Consider the following 16,781-nt stretch of genomic DNA (forward strand, 5'->3'; position numbering starts at 1 on the left):
CCTTGACAGAGTACAAAATAGACTTCGTGGCTTGGTGGGGGATGCCCTTTTCTATACCCTGCAACCTCTCTCCCACAGAAGAGACGTTGCGAGCCTATCCTTGTTTTACCGTTATTTCCATGGCAGGTGCTCGTCTGAACTCCAATCTCTGGTCCCCCCTCGCCATGAAAACACCCGTCTAGCTGAATCCACTGTGAAAAATTTCCCCCACTCTATATCTGTGCCTACATCAAAACGTGGATTCCATGAACAAAGCTTCTTTCTTAGAATTGCACGCCTGTGGAACTCTGTTCCGTCTGCCTGCTTCTCACCGGACTACAACTTGGGTGTCTTCAAGTCCAATGTTAACAAATTCCTAATGAACCGCCCCCTTAAGTAAACACTTCATCAAATCTCCACACTAACGTAATGTACTTGCAATAACCCTTATCCCTGAGTGGCTTACGGGCCTTGATATGTGGTGATCACTGTGTAAAACAAAAAAAAACAAAAATTAATCAATGCTATGAACTGTGTTTCATTACTTATAGGGTTTTATTTTGAATGAAAAACTTTAAAATGTTGTGCTACTTCGATATAAGACCTATGCTGCCATGATAGATTTCCCCAGATGGCAATTAAGCCAATGTAAATAGATATTACTAAAAGATAGTCGAGGACAATGAAATTTCTCTTTTGATAAGAACAGACTTTTTGCCTCCAAGAAGTTCTAGAAAATATTACAATTTATTTTTTTTTTTCATGTGTGTGTGTAGTCATGAAAGGAAATGTATGTAAATGGATTTCTGCTAAGGAATATGACAGACATTAACATCACTTTGATGTGAAAAGATTAGAAACCTCCACATAATGGGAAATATGTTAAAAGGTTTCTTCATTTTCTCATAAAACAGAAATGGCAGAGAAGAGCCGAGGGGTTGAGTAGGCCTGTCTCAACCAAGGCGATTGGAATCTCTCCTTGGAATATACTCAACACAAATTGGACTCCGTAGCGGAGCATAGAACTGGTCCATAACTTTAATTTTAGTATCGAAAAATAATTTTTTTTAAAATGCAGGTGGAGTTTTTTTTAGCCTTGATAAGCAATTGAACCAACATTACTTGAATCCAATGGCAAGGAGAAATCCAGAAAGTCTGGAACCAATATCGGTATGAGTAGAGAAAGACTAGTATTGTTTCAGATTTTGCTTCTCTTTGAATAGTTGCTCATCCGAGGCTTGAGAGTTTAGTCTACTCTACTATTTAACCCATATCTTGGGAGGAGGATATGCGTATTCATAACTTTTCCAAAGGATAGTAAACATGATGCTGAAGCTCCAACAGAATACATACCCGACATGCCGAGCCAACAGTTCATACTGCTAACCAATACACTATGTACTGTCTTAACTCGGCACTGCCCGGGCATATAATGTAATTTTAGACATATATTTATTTGCACAAAGAAAGCCTAAACAAAAAAATAGATCAGAAAACAATTTTTTCTATTAAGCAAACCTAGTATAGAATTTAACACAATATGGAAACTATTAATTATAAAGAATAGATAAAGTCACAAAAATGTGTGTGTGCGTGTGTGTGTGTGTGTGTGTGTGTATATATATATATATATATATATATATATATATATATATATCAGTGATAAGTAGTAAAATTGAATATCTAAAAGCAAAAATAGCTTGAGCTGCTAAATATATATATATACACACACGCACACACATATATATACATATATACATATATATATATGTATATATATATGTGTGTGTGTGTTAGTGATAAGTAGTAAAATTGAACATTTAAAAACAAAAATATCTTGAAGCTCCTGAAATTCATACTAGAATAGTGGCGCAATGGATAAGGTACTTGGTAAAATCAATTTTAAGTTACACTGTTCTGGTGGTTGAAGGTTCGATCTTCAGTGTAGGCAACATTCACAGTATAATTGCATATTATAATACTACTTCAAGATTAAAACCTACCCAATCATGGCTGACAGAACGAGAGGATACAATAAAATAAAGATAAAATAAAGTATTCCATTCAAAATTTTGCGCAGATTCCCAAGTTCGACAGAAAGATTCACGAGTTCTACAAGATATCCCTGGAGAAGGTCGTAGGTTACATCGATCGAAACGTTGTGAAAATAACACTCAAGATGAGAACTGTAATCCAAATAATAGGCACATTTTTTTTTATTGATTATAAGTCTTTTATAAAAGTCCGTATTTGAATGGCAAATAATCCCAGGATTAGGATTAATACTGTTAATCATAACAACTAATTAATTAAACCTCAGATAATTTATGTCTTCATGTTTTCAATTTAATTTGTTCTCCAGGTAAGAAAATTATTCTTGATTAGCTTAGAAGCCACACAAATCAATCATAACTTTGATAAGACCAGAAATAGCATATTGAAGCCACGTTAAATTGATGAATGTTTTCTCATCCGTTTCTTGTCATTTTTTTTTTTCATTTTTTTTTTTTTATGGAAGGATACAATTATTTATTTACATGAATTTGATAGAGTCAGGAAGGCGAACCGTTTTTTTTACAGAAAAGTCGATATTTGGCAATAATATTTTTCCCTCTCTTTTTGTTCTGATTTAGCTCATCATTTTATGGTCTTCATGGAACCGTCGCTATCGCTTTGGTTTATTACACCGAAGTTTGAAATAGCATTTTCATCTCAAATGTGCTGATTGCATGGATACCTATTATTTCAGATGCAGTCACACGTCATCGCCATCGTCGTCATCATGATCGTCATCGCCATCGTCGTCGTCGTCATCATCATCACCATCATCATCGTCGTCATTATTATGATGATGATGATTATAATAATAATATTTAATTTAATGTCAATTTTTTTCTGAAAATCGCTCCAGACAATGCATGAAGCCACTTGATATAAGGAGCTTTAAAATTCAAAGAAAAAAGAAACTACTTTAAGGTCATAAACTAGCTAATGATAAATATTATATGGATAGATTCCGACCCAGAAAACAGCAATTCTTTCTTCTTTGCCAGAAACATTGCTCATGGAATGTGAGGACTAAAGGACAAAATAAGGGAAGCAAGAGTAACAAAGCTGTCGAAAGTAAACCCAAGGTGCATTTTCTACTCTCCTTAGTCATGAATAACGATAAAGGAAATGTACGTAAATGAATGTTTGCTAAGGAATATGAAAAATATCAACAACTCTATGGTGTAAAAAGATTAGAAACCTCGACATTTATGAGAAATGCGTTAAGAATTATATGTTAATATGTTGATTTTTACATGCTGGCATGTGTTGGGCGGCTTTAAAAAATGATTTCCAAACTAAACTATCTCTATGTTTCTGAATTTTTGAGATGAGGATTGGTTATTTGTATTATTTGGATTCTTCAAATTACTGTTCTCATCTGATGATTTTCACAATGTTTCATTAAACCTGTGGTGCAGTGGTTAGAATACTTGCAAAAATCAATTGTAAAAGTAATATTATCCTGAATGTTGAAGGTTCAATTCTCAGTGTGGACGACTAAAAAATACAATAGCGGATTACTTAGGACCTCCACCCAGCCATGGCTGATGGAACAAGAGCATGCTACCTCCGTGAAGTAAATAAAGGGTTCCATTCAAAATTCTGTCTAAGTTTCCAAGTTCAACAAAAACATTCCCACGTTCGACAAGATACACTTGAAGAAGGTCGGAGATTACATTGATCGAAATGTTGTGAAAATGACACTTAAAATGAAAACAGTAGTCCAAAGAATCCAAATAATACGAATAACCTATCTCTGGCCACGTCTTTATTTATCCTTCTTTCTCTCAAGTCAATTTTTATCATGTTCTCATGGTTTCTTTTGTGTTCTCCTGTGAACTGCACTTGCTACATTAGCTGTTTTACATAAATTAATCATCCATTCTTTCAATATGTGTTCATATCATCTCCTGCTGTGCACGCATCTTCCTATGTTCTCTAAATTTAATCTTTCTTTAAAATCATCAAATCTAAACCTGTCCTTAAGAACCACATTATATATCCATCCTATTATTCTAATATCCATGCAACGCATGTCCTCAACCCACACTAGCCAGGTATCACTTCCATACATTATCATACTGTATACACATACCTGATAGACTCTTTTTTTTGCCTGATAGTGGTAATGCTCTTCTGGTTAGTAATGGCAGAAATTTGAAATAGCATTTACCTCGCTAGATAAGCAGACTGAATGGACACATCTTAGTTTAGATGTGTCCGTGTAGTTCTATAAGAGGTTTTGTCCGTCTGTCAGTTTAAGTTAAAACTATCATTTTTGGAAGAATTCAAACATCTTAATAAAAGATTCTAACCATGCGTCAGTCTGTCATGCTTAAGTTTGAAAGAGAATTTTCTTTGGTCTATCATGCTTGAATTTTATATAACTTTTTTAGATTTTTTTTTTTTTTTTTAATGGAGTTATTTCCAGACAAAACATGAAGCCACTTAGTAAGAAGCAAAAAAACAAAAATATTACTTCAAGGTCAAAAAATCAATCAAAATTATGTGTTAGATGGTTAGATTCCGACCCAGAAAACAGCAGTTCTTTCCCCTTTATCAGAAAAATCGCTCATATAATGTGAAGAGTACAAAAAACAAAATGAGAGCAGTGAAAGTTACGAGACTGACGAAAGAAAACACACGGTCCACTTTTGACTTCTATTCGTTCAAATATCTCTGCAAAATCTTCTGTCTGTCAATCTGCCACATTTAAATTTGAAAGACAATTCTTAGATGCGTTCAAACATCTCTAAAAGGTTTTGTCTGCCCCACTGAAGTTTGAAATAGCATTTTTATCACTAAATCCCCACCAAACTGAATGGACATATTTTAAACTGATCTCTATAAGATGTATTGCAATAATAATATTTTTAAATGTGATGCAATGAATATGAATACATCCGGGTTCCTCCTCGCAAAAAATATGATTGGTTGGTTAAGCCATAAATACAGACCGCTAGAGCCACCTAAGAGAGATGTCTAAAGGTACACAAGCTTCACGCAAAGGAATACAAGCTGGAACCATGAACACTCGTTCAGTAAGGCGACTCACTAGATTATTATTCGAATACTACAGCAGAGACCACTCAGCTACTTCAAACGAATATATCCCTTTTGCAAACATCTCAAAATGACACAACAAATATCTAGAAGAAGCTTTGTTTGTCAGTCTGTCCGACTTAAGTTAAAAAATTTTTCTTTTTTTTTTCTACAAAGAATTCACCACTTATCAAGGCCCGGAGGCCATTCGAGGATAAGGGTTAATGATGACACAGTAATCAATGGGACAATATCTAGTCATCGTTAGTAGTGGAAATTTGGTAAATCAGATTAATTAAAGGGATGGCTCATCAAGAACTTGTTTACGTTGGACTTGGAGACGGCCATATGTATTCAGTTGGAAAGCAGACAAAAGGAACAGAGTTCCACAGGCATGCAGGTCTAAGAAAGAAGCTTTGTTCATGGAATCCAAGTTTAGGTTTAAGTACAGATAAAGAGTGAGGAAAATTATTGATAGTGGTTTCAATTAGACGAGTGTTTTTTGTGAAAGATTCGAGCTCACATGAGCACTTGCCATTAAGAATATGCATTCTTGTTTTTTCGTCGAAAGAATGTGTGAATGTTATTGCAGTAAAAAAAAAAAATTACTTTCCCAATAAATGCGACTTTGGTAAAGCCAACCTTTATTGCAGATGCCACTATCAATTTGAAATGTCACAAACTGTTGACGTAAGAAGCTAATTGTGATGACTGCTATCATTAATGCGACAAATGTTGGGGGGCTGATCTCAAATTACACTATTATCCGTCAAGAACAAGTGAACGTTCACAATGAGTTATTCCATTTGATTTAATGCCCACGGATGAAAACTTGTGCTGAAGGAAGAACTTAATATGGAAGTCTATTTTGGATGTAAATGTATACAATAATTTATTCGAAATATATATATATATATATATATATATATATATATATATATATATATATATATAATTATTTTTTACTATAATAATTAAATACCTACAGACACTAGCGTTTCATCCTTTCGGGATTCTTCAGTGCAGGGTGTCACGATTACTACCAGTCGAACGATTCGAACCCCGCGACACGAGACATCTCTGGCTCGATTAGCGGAGGCCGTATCCATTCGGCTACCATTAACCGTGTGAAATAGCGTTGAATTTTAAACATTTTAATTTAAATGTTCATTACGTCAGACAGACAGTGATCAAATCGTTATACGATGATCTACGCATAAGAGCTAAATTGACCGACTTTTAATTCAACTGAAAGTGCTCAACGATAAGAAACGAATTTCTTAAAGGGGAACTACTTCATTTACTCACATAAAATTAATATACGAAGGTATAAATTTATGCGTAAACTTTAAGTATTTTACTTCAAAAGTCCTCAATACGTAGGTAGAGCTCGTTAGTAAGTTATAAAATATATATGGCGTTGGACGCCCAGCATTGCTCGGACATACAAAATGATTAAACAATTTAATTTATGCAGATTGTGTATGCATTACAAGGTAGAACGATAAAATTGTCGCCCTAAAGAAAACAACACTACAGCTTTATTTTAAAACTTTTATTGAAAAAATCAATTCACGTAACTTGATTATGTCCTAGAGCTGATATCTATTCAATGTAGTCACTTTCAGCCTCAATCACCGCCTTGATACGGGTACGGAACTGGGAGCGTGCCTTTTCTACCAGTGCTGGCAAAAGCTCGGCAAATACTAGGTGGGTGGCGGCGATAAGGCTGACTTTGATGTTGTTGACAGTCATGTTGGTGATGTTCTCAACATATGATCAAATGAAGTAGTTCAGCAAGTTCAGATCGGAGGAGGAGGGAGGCCAGTGGGAGGAGGGTATAAAGTTGTAGCAATCTTTCTGAAGCCAAGCTTGGGTCTCTTTGGACATGGGCCAGCACCCAGTCCTGCTGCCACACCCAGGGTCTGCCAGCGGCCCCCTTTATTGCACTAAGAGATCACCACACTCTTCACCATATCTACGTACAATTTGATGTTGACTTTCAAGCCGACTTTGGAGATATAAGGTGGACCTCACTTGAAACCATACCAAAGACTATAACTGTGATCAGAAACTTCGTTGAGCCATTTCGTCAAATGTTGAACGGTCCAGATTTGCATTTTGAGTGTGTTGGCAATGGTCCTGTTGTCATAACGGATTGGTAGAGAGCATGAGTTATACAGCGGCACATCTCCACTTTCACTTGTTGAACATTGTGTTACTTTTAGACATGATAGAAGGCTCCTATCGGTCTTGGGATTTGTACACAACTGGCCAACTAGTAGATGGTCTACAACAAAAAAAAAAGAAAACAAGTTTTCATCAAACAAACATGGAATCATGTTGTCTTTTCTAGGGCAACAATTTTATCGTTCTTCCCTGTATTATAGAATCAATCCTCTATTGAATATTATATATTACGAGGAATAATTTGTCCGGTGGATTAATTCACAAAAAAAAAAAAAAATTATGATAATGTCGTTCATCAAATTCTAGTTGTTTTGTTTATAATATCACGTCAGCTGATATTTGGGCTTGACGATGTTAAAAATAGTCTTTCTTCTCTTATAGATGAAAAAGAAGAATTTTTACAAGGGAATATTTTACGTTACACCAGCCAAGGTCACACCTGTAAAATTTTCCTCTATAAAAAAATCATTTTTTATCTATAAGAAAAGAAAGACTATTTTTAATATAAGATTTTTTCAATTTTCGATACTTATCAGATGAATTACTGTACAAAACATATCTAAGAACACTGCCAGAAATATAAATTACCTTTGTGTGAAATTTGCAAAAGATAGGCTCAGTCGTTTCGGAATCTATGAGAAAGGAAATTACATGCACACACACACACACACACACACAATATGGACAGACTATGGATACCCACAAAGAGTTGCTTGCACATTAAATTTTTGTAGCAGGAGGTGCGCAATCTCCAACCACACCTCTCCTGAGACGACATTGTTAAATACCAGTGGCAAGTGAAATACAGGACGACTGGAAACAAATGTCGAGATAAGCGGAGAGCACATATAGCACCTAGAATTCCCAAATGGTCACCCATCTGGTACTAACCAGGCTCAACATTGCTTAACTTCGGTGATCTGACGAGAATCAGTGTGTCAACGCGATTATGCCGTATATATATATATATATATGTGTGTATATATATATATATATATACATATATATATATCTTTTTACCAAAAATATTTTCTATATTAAAATTCGGTAATGTTCATATATTAATAAAATTGATTGACTCAATTAATTAAGCTTTATGATTATCAGTTTTCATAATCGAACATGCATATAATATTTTCGCAAAAATCAAGACAACAAAATATAAAATAAGTACATCATATGGTATATTTCCTTATGTGTTATAATTTTTTCGTAACCATTTGGACAAATTTAAACATTATATTATTTTAAAATATTCCAAAAATCGCTACTCTTCAGACATCAAAACATATTTGTCATATATATATATATATATGCATATATTCATAATCCCTATTTCAAGTGAATAAGCAGTTTGGACTCACTGCATTCATCCTCATTTTATTTATTTATTTATTTATTTTTATTCCCTTCCAATTGACTTTCGTATTTTTTATTTTTACATGATATTTCTACAATTTTATATTTTACATTCATTTAATCTTTTAATGTTTTTCAATTTTTATAATTATTTTTTTCCTCTGATTTATTTATTGATTGATTTACTCCTCAACTCCCAAATTACACCTTTCAGATTTTAGTTTTTATTTATATGACCAGATTTTAGTTTTTATTTATATTCATTTCTCAAATTGCCTTAGTTTCGTATAAATTTTTATTTACATGTTATATGTGTTTCTCATTTTCCCTTTTACCTGCTTTTTTTTAAGAAAAACTATAAATTAAAAGGTTTATTTAAATAATTTTAGTTAATATTTATCTTTATCTCGCACTGGCTATGTAATTAATTTAAATGTTAAATCCATCATTTTCAACCTTATTTTGATATAAACATAATATCGTTGTTTTTTTAATTTTTAATATTCTCATATATCGAAACAGTGTAAGGGACATGACTCAATTTTTCCCACATTTATCGATTCATAATTTATATTTTTAATTCACAATTTTGATTTTTGTCTGTATTAATCTCTAATGCTTAGTTTCAAACTTGTAGTTCTCACATTATTCTCTTTAAGTAAAATTTCTCACTTACTTTATCTCAAACTTATCTTCTGATTTAGCATATTTTAATCCATTATAATCTGTTCAATCTAATATTGTGAAATTATTAATATTTGATTTATTTTTTTTTGTGCTATTGAAATGTTAGTTTATTACCAATAACAATTATTAAATTTAAATTAAATGTAATTCTATTTCCCTTACTTAGATTATATTTAGTTTAGTTTCTATATGTTAAGTTAACGACCTACTATTTTATTTATTGCACTATCCTAAATTCCAAGTATTAAATTTACAATTATCTTACAACACTTACATTTCACTCACAATATACACCTTGATCATTTAAAAAAATTTGTTGTATACATATACAGTTTTTTTTTAATTAGATCTTAGGTGTGATAATAGGAATATATATATATATATATATATATATATATATATATATATATATATATATATACTCATCCACATACAGTACTGTTTCGTTGTATCACAACTCATCAGTGCAGCAAGACCTCAACACTAACATACTGTACATGCAATAATCCTTATCCCTGAGTGGCTTCCAGGCCTTGATAAGTGGTGACCATCTTATGTAAAAAAAGAAAAAGAAAATAGACCTACACCGTTTCCCAGACGTGGATCCAACCTACAACCATTATGTTCACAGTCGGCAGCTCTAACCACTGGATCAAGAATCAGTGCCCATAAATATTTCTCCTCAAATGCCTATTAAATTAGCATTTGCCCGTCGCACAGGGCTCAAACCGTCAGTTCGTTTACAAACAAACAGTGGGCTTCGCTTATTCGCTTAAATACGCGCTAGGTGAAAATATAATTCTAAAGTGCTCAACCCAAAGAGGGGGGGAGGGCGCTTACCTATCCCCACCTAAAACAAAATATGAAAAAAGAAAATTGAATATATATATATATATATATATATATAATATAAATCTGAATGTGTGTGTGTGTGTGTGTGTGTGTGTGTGTGTGTGTGTGTGTGTGTGTGTGTGTGTGGTCGCAAATAGGCTCATCCACAAAGTATGGAAATAAAAAATTTTAAAATTAAAAAAAAACGTTTACAAGTGTTTTGGATATAGATGTACATAATAATACTTTGATAAGTATGTTTTAACTTAAATAGGGATGGTACAATAAAATTGTGGGGTCTGTGTTCCGCCTGGCCTCCATAGAATGGAAATAGGTACAAACTTTAATAAAGACTTTTCATATATATCTGTGTAAGTATACTTTAATAATTATGTTTCAGTTTGAAGAAATATAGTATAATAAAATTATGGGGTGTTCGTTTGCACCTGACCTCCACAGAATGGAAATATATCACAAAGTTTAACAAGGTTTTTTAATATAGATCCACAGAATATTGTGATAAGTGTTTCAGTGTGAACAGGTATGGTATAATAAATTATGGGGTTTATCTATTTTATTTTTACTTTCATCATATTTTGCTTTGGTTTCGAAATTCCCAAATTCGAAGCTATCTCTTTATAACCCTTCCTTTTCATAACCTATCATACTTTCATAAATCAGAGTCCATTTTCTGTAGGCTGTTTTTGAACCCAGTCAACGACGGGTACTTTTGCTAGTATATATATATATATATATATATATATATATATATATATATATATATATATATTCAATTTTCTTATTTTGTTTTAGGTGGGGATAGGTCATCCCACAAGATGTCAATCATTCACCTGCCATCTACATTTCAACCGAGAGGTCATTTTAAGATTTTAATCGCCCCTTTAAGTACAATTGTTTGTATCTCACTTGCACTTGGTTCACCGGGTATATCTACCAGATAGTTTTTGAAATTCTTTTTCATGAGTTTGGGTCTTTCTATAATTATGGGGATGATGGAGATCTTCCTAAGATTCCAGTTACTATTAACGTTGTACATAAGACCTTGGCATTTCGTTATCTTCTGACTCTCAGCAGAATTCAGATATGTGTGCATGTATGAATAGGTTTGTTGCAAATATCACAATTGTAGAATAGAAGTAAAAGATACTTTCAGTTTAAAAATAGGCAGGATACTGAAAAAAACAAAAACATATATAAGCCATCTATTTGAATGAAAAATGAACAACAATAACATTTAAAAAAAACAGTTATTGTAAGCGTCTTTTGACTTCCGGTTTCTGTTCCATAGATGTGACGACGGTGACAAGCAAGACATGGTTTCTTCTCATTAAGCATTGTCTTCTATTTAAATAATGTGAAAAATCCTCCTTTTCCCCATGTTAAGAATAGCTTTTTTGTCCGCTTGACCATGTCTAATTATCCAGCAAAATGAACAAAAACCGGAAATCAAAGAGAGCAGATAATCTTGACTATAACCCAAACAAACTATTGGCCAATAGAAAGGAGTTAGTATTGAAATGACAACATGAAAATAAATACGTTGTTCTTAAGTTTTAAAAAAATATTGATAAGACAATGGATATTTCATATACTAGCTAAAATACCCCCCACCCCCACCCTGGTGACATATTTTTGTAGTATATATGACCAACAAACATATAGTACATTGCCTCCACTTTTTAAAGGAGAAAGTAATGCCTTGAAGGATGGTTTCATTATAATAGAAAGATATTATACTAACCCCCCCCCCCAGCAAAAAAAAAAGAACATAATCTATGAGTGGATGATATCCTGACATTGATTTCAATGCATAACGTCCACCACGACAACTAAGTTGTTTGAAAATCCACACAGATGACACAACTGCTAATCTCAGTCGGTGTAATGGCTGCCGCATGACAGAGCAGACAATAGACCTTAGGATTTTACATCAGAGTTTTCCTTCTCCTAGATGCATGTCTTATCAAAGACTGGTGCATCTCTACCAATGGATTAATCAAATACCAACTTGGAAATTTCTACGCCCTGGCACGGTGCATACAGCACCTGGCATTTCTAAATGATCACTCGTCTGATACTGGCCAAGCTCATCATTGTTTACCTATCTAGTGAGAACCAGTGTGTTAATGTGATTATGCCATATATATAAAGCGTTTATATAGCTGGAGTATTTGCAGCAGAAAAGGCAATATTAAAAGAATGTCCAAGTTTATAGATATATAAATGTATCAATTTTATTTACAACTTGTCATGACAACCAAATATATAGAGTTAATTAATAGTAATGAGAGTTCAAAGTATCTAAGAACGTTCTTGGTGAAAGATCGAGTTGTTTCGTCTGAAGAAAAAATTAAACAGATATGTTTGTTTCAGTTGTTGCCGCGTAAGATTGCATGTGGCCATGTGTAAGTTTAATAGACCAGGCCGCATTGTGTGCATACATGCTTCCATTTTTTTTAGTTAGTGTATGTGTGAGTTTGTGCATGTTTCTTGTGTCATCCATCGAGAGACCTTTGACCTGGCACCCAAACTAGATTTGGGTTTGCCTACAAGAAGTCTAGTAGTAATTGTTTGTTTTTGTTTTATATTTTTGCCACTGAAGCAAGTGAGCTGTGTTGCTATAGAAATGACTGATGAGGATTCGTGGTTGCAAGTTGAGTTTTACTACTGACTTCATTTGGGTTCTCATTTATGTAGTCAGTATCTAACAGATACTCGGCTCCCAGGGTGAGTCTATATTAAACTTATAATTAGTTGAGATCCGATTTTAGGATTTTGACCAATCAGAATTCTGTATTTTATCAAAATTATTTTGCATCTGCTGTTGCTACTATAGAAATAGTCATATATAATATTTCATAGAGAAAACGATGCTAATATAATTACTTAACCCATTAGGTCACACTGTCCTGTAAATATGACCAAATAATTTATTTTCAAAATCTATAAGATAATATATAATAGTATTGCTTACGACATAATTAGTCTGAAGAAAGTATAAAATTTATCTATATTTATAAACTTTTCTCTGAGAATTGTTGAAACCCTCTTAAAAATTCTAATGAAATTTGCTAAAATTCTACTTGTTTGATGGTGTATGAATTTATATAAATAAGACTTGCAATAGTAAGCCACTAACTTATTGCCAAAAAGTGCAATGTAACTCTTTGTTTGAACTGCTTTGCTCTTTACCATAATGTGTAAATTTTATCATGAATGTATAGCCTCTTGATTTCTAAACTATATCGTATGTATCCAATGTCCTATTTGTAGGAAAGTCAATATTTCGCTTTCTAAATAAAATAAACAAATTTTTGGTCCCCTGACAAAAGGAGGGTGGATCTGTAAATTCACCCTTGTCCATTCATCCATTCATCCGTTCATCCGTTCATCCGTTCGTCTATCAAGCCTTTTCTCAATAACTACGCCTTGGAATTTTTTGAAATTTTGCACAAATATTAAACATGATATGAGTAAAAAAGTAACAGAACGGATTTTCCACGAAAACTCTGGTTGCCACCCTAAAGGTGCCTTTTGGGTTAAAATGGCTAAAATTAACACTTTTTTGCTTATTAAAAAACATTGATGCCTTGGATTTTTATAAAACTTTCTGAAAAGTTGTAACTAACTGATTTCTATATAATTTTGTTTGTCTATACTTAGCAATAACTCTTGGGTGTGCCCCAGGGGCTCTTTTAGGGCTAATAAAAACACTCCATTTTTGGGACTATTTTACCATATTTGTCCAAAATGTTCTGTGTATGTCTATTTAGCAGTTTTGCATGGTGCTGAACTCAAATTTAAATATGTTAAGGCCTTGGGGACTTTTGGGGCTAAAAAATGGGGGGGGGGCAAATGATGAACTTAGTCATTTCTGTTTTTGCATGGTGCAGAAGGCTTAAAACTGCACCGTTTGTTCATTTTCACCAGGATTTTAAGTCCCCTGGGAACTTGTGGGACTAAATGGGGGGAGGGGGCTGAACTTAGTCATTTTTTTATGCCTCGTTCACTGTGCACTTACGGGGTACCATGCATGCTTCACGTTTTCTTTTTCAATTTATGTATTTAACCCATTTCTACTCATTACATAAAGTTTCAACTCAACAGTAAAAAATTAGATATCTTAAGACTTAATGGCTTAATTTAAAAAAGTACTTATGTTTATAGATTACAAGCTGGACCCCATGGAAATTCCACGGTTGTTTATCTCCCATCTTTTTCTTCTTATCATAAAAATACTTGTCTTGTTAATTAAGTATTACTTCCAATAAACAAAACAAACGTTTTAATTTTTAAGCAGCGATAATGCAAAAGCTCTTAGTAAAAACGAATAAAGCCTTTTTCAGTGGTTAATATTGCCTACAAATATTGCCTATAAATATTGCCTATAAATATTGCCTACAAATATTGCCTATAAATCGTAAGGTTTTCTTGTGGCTTGTGACTTGTGAAGATAATGCAGTGGATAGAAGAAAAAAAGTTTAAATTTCAGTCTGGAGCATTTGCCTGTCTAGCCGTACTGAGGAGATGTAATACAGCGAAACAGTCTTCTGTGGACGACTAGATTGTACATACAGCGTAGCTAGAAAGCAATTGTTCTTCAAGCTTGTTTCACTCAATATAACAGAAGTTATCTTTCTATTAGCTCAGTTTATCATTTTTTTTTTTTTTTTTTTCAAAATTCTGATAAATTTCCGCAAGTTAGAATATAAGGTGAATAAAACAATTTCCTGCCGTCTGGGACTTTCTTTTATATCGAGAGCTTTCAACTCACCTTAAGTCATCTTCGAAAGGGATTATAATAATAAAAAAAATGTGGAATATGCAGAGTATGACAAGATTTATGAGCATCTCTCCAATGTATAATGTGATACAAGCCATTTTACAAGGGTTTAGTGGACACTGGCTGGTGAGCTAATAGCTAAGAATGAGCCCTTTAGCATTCCTTGGTAGGGGAACCTCAGGCAACTGGCAGTAAACCACCTCTTCCCTGCCCCATTAGAGGAGAAGATAATACATAGGATGATGCACATCCTAGTATTGAACCGAACCATTCCTTATACTGACAAGAAGGGTGGCTAAAGCCATGCCAGACAGATCTTTAAATGCTAGGATCCTGCCAAGGTAAACCGAGATTGGTATGAACATCGCCTGCAAAACAGATGCCATACTTTGATTCTAAAACAAAGTTCCAAGTACCTGTGTGTGAGTACCTATTTACTTGCCTCCCCATGGGGTCAGATTTCAACATAATGTCGGTTTTTAATGTGAGAAAAATCCAGTTCCCCAAAAAATGTCACTCTGGATTGGAATAAAAATAATTTTCCTTCATCAACCAAGGAGAGAAAAGATGATGTGTAGTATCAGAACAGATACTACGCTTTGGTCCAAGCCAAAATAGTTGGAATTAGGTTGTTTTATCACATGGTCTGTTAAGCTGTTCATACAATAATTCATACAACAATGTTGTCTCCCTTAAAATAGGTAAATTAAGCCAACTGATTCAGCCAGAATGTAGAGAATAATTATAATTGAATTTAAAATAAAAATATGAACAAAAATTATAAATACACGTAATAATAATAATAATAATAATAATAATAATAATAATAATAATAATAATAAATCTACATTGTTAAGTTTAAAGAATTAAGATTTGAAACAATTATTACAAAGAAGAAATCTATCTACAGTTCATTCCAATTTCTGCAGATCTGCTCACGTTTACAATAACCCTCATATGCACTGTTATGGCGAGATGAGCAATTCACCGCCGGAACTTTTTATCGAAAGAACGTTATCACCAGTCACCGGTTGTGAGAGCCTTCCCTGGGCAGGAACACTTAAAAACGTAACATGCTGTCTCTGTAAATATTCTCAATAAACTTCTCTATTTCTTTATTACTTCAGAACCTCTTTATCCATTTATTTCCCTGGTGGAATACCTTCCTTGAATATCCTTTTATTACGGCCACCCACCGCAGGATATATCATGCACGTTTTAACTAAATTTAAACACATATCTGAGGAAGGAAATTTTCCCAAAATATCACACGTAAGATATAATATAACTTTATAAAATATATAGAAATCTCGTCTGATTTTTGTGGGTTTTTTTTTGTTTCTTTTTCATTTTCCAATCCTATCCACTTATACCGCACCTGCATATATGTTGCTTATGTATACATATATGTTGCTTATGTATGCATACACATACTGGTCTACTTTTTGTCCTACACATTCACAGTTATAATACCACATAGATAACAATATGCCTGCCAATCAATCAAGCACGAGTCCACCTCCTCGTAGATAGTAAACTTCTTTCCAACAGACACTATGAATTTAGGCAAGGTCGTCATCTCTGAACGTATATATTAACTATAGAAAACTATGGCGGTAGCTTTCGAGATGTCAAAAGCATTAAACAGGGTCGGGAACGAAGGTTTCTCATGAAAATTAAACCATACAGTATTACCGGTCGAATACGTAATATAATCAGACCCTTCTTGGACAAGAGAAAAATCCAGGTTGTCCTTAATGGTCGTACATTTAAACAGCATGATATAAATGCAGATATGCCTCAGGAATAGATCTTTGAACGTCTATTATAAAATTGT

At 33.4% G+C, this 16,781-nt stretch overlaps 1 protein-coding gene and 1 pseudogene across 2 annotated transcripts in view; both read right to left on the bottom strand.

Annotated features, from left to right (window-relative positions):
• The window catches only part of LOC145295970 (uncharacterized), a 295,111-nt gene that overhangs the window by 216,998 nt on the left and 61,332 nt on the right, over positions 1-16,781 (bottom strand). The gene's annotated exons all lie outside the window — the stretch shown is intronic.
• On the bottom strand, positions 8,107-8,223 carry LOC145296597 (5S ribosomal RNA; annotated as a pseudogene).

The sequence above is a fragment of the Euprymna scolopes genome, chromosome 16, assembly GCF_053919585.1.
Source record: "Euprymna scolopes isolate OS-2025 chromosome 16, ASM5391958v1, whole genome shotgun sequence".
In the NCBI taxonomy this organism is placed as follows: Eukaryota; Metazoa; Mollusca; class Cephalopoda; order Sepiida; family Sepiolidae; genus Euprymna; species Euprymna scolopes.